Source organism: Trachypithecus francoisi, unplaced genomic scaffold, assembly GCF_009764315.1.
Source record: "Trachypithecus francoisi isolate TF-2019V2 unplaced genomic scaffold, Tfra_2.0 Lachesis_group12, whole genome shotgun sequence".
NCBI lineage: Eukaryota > Metazoa > Chordata > Mammalia > Primates > Cercopithecidae > Trachypithecus > Trachypithecus francoisi.
In genome coordinates, this window is record NW_022681457.1 from 36,948,377 (window position 1) to 36,952,338 (window position 3,962).

The 3,962-nt window shown below is 37.6% G+C and overlaps 1 non-coding gene across 1 annotated transcript; it reads left to right on the plus strand.

Annotated features, from left to right (window-relative positions):
• The first annotated feature begins 985 nt into the window (after positions 1 to 985).
• LOC117093975 lies at positions 986 to 1,092 on the plus strand. Its single transcript, XR_004441319.1, has one exon. It is a non-coding gene; the product is annotated as a U6 spliceosomal RNA (small nuclear RNA).
• The last annotated feature ends 2,870 nt before the right edge of the window (positions 1,093 to 3,962 follow it).

Below are 3,962 nucleotides of genomic sequence, written 5' to 3' on the forward strand. Positions count from 1 at the left end.
ACATTGAGAAGAGTTTTTCCAATGTTATCTTCTTGAAATTTTATGGTTTCAGGTCTTAGATTTAAGTATTTGATCCATCTTCAGTTGATTTTTGTGTAATGTGAGAGATGAGGATCCAGCTTCATTCTTCTACATGTGGCTTGCCAATTATCCCAGCACCATTTGTTGAATAGAGTGTCCTTTCCCCACTTTATGTTTTTGTTTGCTTGGTCAAAGATCAGTTGGCTGTAAATATTTAGCTTTATTTCTAGGTTCTGTGTTCTGTTTCATTAGTCTACATGCCTATTTCTGTTTTGGTTTGTTTGTTTTGTTTTGTTTTTAAGATGAAGTTTCACTCTTGTGGCCCAGGCTGAAGTGCAATGGCACAATCTAGGCTCACTACAACCTCCACCTCCCAGGTTCAAGCAATTCTTCTGCCTCAGCCTCCCAAGTAGTTGGGATTACTGGGATTCCAGGCATGTGCCACCACACCCAGTTAATTTCATATTTTTAGTAGAAATGGGGTTTCTCCATGTTGGTGAGGCTGGTCTCAAACTCCTAGATTACTCAGGTAATCTGCCTACCTCAGCCTCCCAAAGTGCTGGGATTACAGGCATAAGCCACTGTGCCTGGCCCTTACATGCCTATTTTTATACCAGTACCATGCCGCTTTTGTAACTATAGCCTTGTAGTATAGTTTGAAGTCTGGTAATGTGATGCCTCCAGGTTTGTTCTTTTTGCTTAGTCTTGCCTTGGCTATGTGAGATCCTTTTGGTTCTTTTTTGGTTCCATATGAATTTTAGGATTGTTTTCATAACAAGAAATTTTCTCTAAACACATTGGCTGATTGTTCCACCCTTTATTCCTTCCTACAGAAACAGAAATATTAGATGAGTGAGGTTAGGAGGACTAGTGAGAATGGTTAGCTGTTCACTCCTCTTTCTTAGGAGCCAGCTGCCCTTGGGGAACAGTCATCTGCCTTGCTGCTTTAGAAAACTTGGCTTCTGTGTTCACTTTAACACCACCTGTACTAAAATTGGAATGATACAGAGAAGATTAGCATGACTCCTACCCAAGGATGATATGCAAATGTGTGGAGTGTTCCATATTTTTAATCATTGGCATCCCTGAAAGAGATGGGGAGGGCACAAACAACCTGAAAACTGTTCCAGGTTTTCATTTATGAAAACTTCCCCAACCTCTCTAGAGAAGTCAACAGTCAAATTCAGGAAATACAGATAACTCTGAGATTCTACAGAAGAAGATCACCCCCAAAACACATAATCATCAGATTTTCTAAGGTCAAAATAAAAGAAAGGAATGTTAAAGGCAGCTAGAGAGAAAAGGCAAGTCACCTACAAAGCGAACCTCATCAGGCTAACAACAAGCTGCTCAGCAGAAACCTTACAAGCCAGAAGAGATTGAGAGCCTATATAATGTTGTTAAAGGAAAAAATCTTCAACTAAGAATTACATATCCAGCCAAACTAAGCTTTCTTGCCAAAAAAGAAATAAAATCGTTTCCTTATAAGCAAATGGTAAGGGAGTTTGTTACCACTAGACCCGCCTGACAAGAGATCTTAAAAGGAGCACTAAATATGGAAAGGAAAGGCCATTACCAGCCAATACAAAAACACACTTAAGTGAACACAGCAGTGACACTATAAAGCAACCACATGAACAAGCCAGCGTAATAACCACCTAACAACAGAATGACAGGATCAAATGTACACATATTCATATTAACTTTGAATGTAAATGGGCTAAATGCCCTAACTTAAAAAGCACAGAGTGGTAAGGTAGATAGAAAACCAAGACCCAACAGGATGCTGTTTTCAAAACACATATCTCACATGCAATGACATCCATAGACTCAGAATAAAGGCATGGAGGAAAATCTACCAAGCAAATGGAAATCAGATAAAAGCAAGAGTTGCAATCCTAATTTCAGACAAAACAGATTTTAAATCACAAAGAACAAAAAAGACAAAAGAGGGCATGACAATAATGGTAAAGAGTACAATTCAACAAGAAGACCTAACTATCCTAAATATATATGCACCTAAAACAGAAGCACCCAGATTCATAAACCAAGTTCTTAGAGACTCACAAAGGTACTTAGACTCCCACACAATAATGGTGGAGACATCAACAGTCCACTGACAGTATTAGGCAAAGGCAGAAAATTAGCAATGATATTCAGGACCTGAACTCAACATTAGACAAAATGGATCTGATAGACCTCTATGGAGTTCTCCATCCCAAAACAACAGAATGTACATTCTTCTCATTGCCACATGACACATACTGTAAAATAGAACAAACAATCAGACATAAAAGAATCCTTAGCAATCAGAAAAAAACTGAAATCATACCAAACATACTTTCAAACCATAAAGCAATAAAATTAGAAATCAAGACTAAAAAAATTTCTTAAAACCACACAATTACATGAAAATTAAACAACATGCTTCTGATTAACTTTGTGGTAAATAATGAAATTAAGACAGAAATCAAGAAGTTCTTTGAAACTAAGGAGAACAAAGATACAATATACCAGAACCTCTGGGACACAGCTAAGGTAGTGGTAAGAGGGAAATTTATAGCATTAAATGTCCACATCAAAAAGTTAGATCTCTGATTCACAACTTAACATCGTAACTAAGAGAACTAGAGATGCAAGAGCAAACCAACCCCAAACCTAGCAGAAGACAAGAAATAACACAAATCAGAGCTGAACTGAAGGAGACCAAGACACAGAAGACCATTCAAAAGATCAACAAATCCAGCAGCTTTTTTTTTTTTTGAAAAATTAATAAGATAGGCCACTAGCTAAACTAATAAGAAGAGAGAGAAGATGCAAATAAAAACAATTAGAAATGACAAAGGGGATGTTACCACTGACCCCACAGAAATAAAAATAACCATCAGAAAGTACTATAAACACCGCTATGCACACAAACTAGAAAACCTGGAAGAGATGGTTAAATTCTTGGGCACATACACCCTTTCAAGACTGAACCAGGAAGAAATTGATTCCTTAAACAGACCAATAACAAGCTTTACAATTGAATCAGTAATAAATAGCCTACCAACCAAAGCAAAAAAAAAAAAAAAAAAAAAAAAAAAGCTCAGGACCAGACAGATTCAAAGCGAAATTCTACCATATGTACAGAGAAGAGCTGGTGTTATTCCCACTGAAACTATTCCAAAAATTGAGGAGCAGGGACTCCTCATCTCATTATGTGAGGCCAACATCACCCTGATACCCAAACCTGGCAGATACACAACAGGAAAAGAAGACTTCAGGTTAATATTCTTGGTGAACATTAATGCAGAAATCCTCAACAAAATACTGACAAACAGAATCTAGCAGCACATCAAAAAGCTAATCCACCAAGATCAAGTAGGCTTTATCCCTGGGATGCAAGGTTGGCTCAAGATATGCAAATCAATAAATATGATTCATCACATAAGCAGAACTGAAGGCAACCACATATGATTACCTCAATAAACTAGGTATTGAGGGAACATACCTCAAAATAATAAGCATCATCTATGGCAAACCCACAGCCAACATCATACTGAATGGGTAAAAGCTGGAAGCATTCTTGTTGAAAACCAGTGCAAGACAAGGATGCCCTCTCTCACCACTCCTGTTCAATACAGTATTGGAAGTCCTGACCAGGAAAATCAGGCAAGAGAAAAAAAATAAAGGGCATTCAAATAGGAAGAGAGGAAGTCAAATTGTTCCTGTTTGCAAATGACATAATCTTATATCTAGAAAACCCCAGAGTCTCAACCCAAAAGCTCCGTTAGCCTGTAAACAACTCCAGCAAAGCTTCAGGATACAAAATTAAAGCACAAAAATTACTAGCATTCCTATACACCAATAATAGCCAAGCCAAGAGCCAAATGAAGAATGCAATCCTATTCACAATTGCCACAAAAAGAATAAAATACCTAGGAATTCAGCTAACTAGG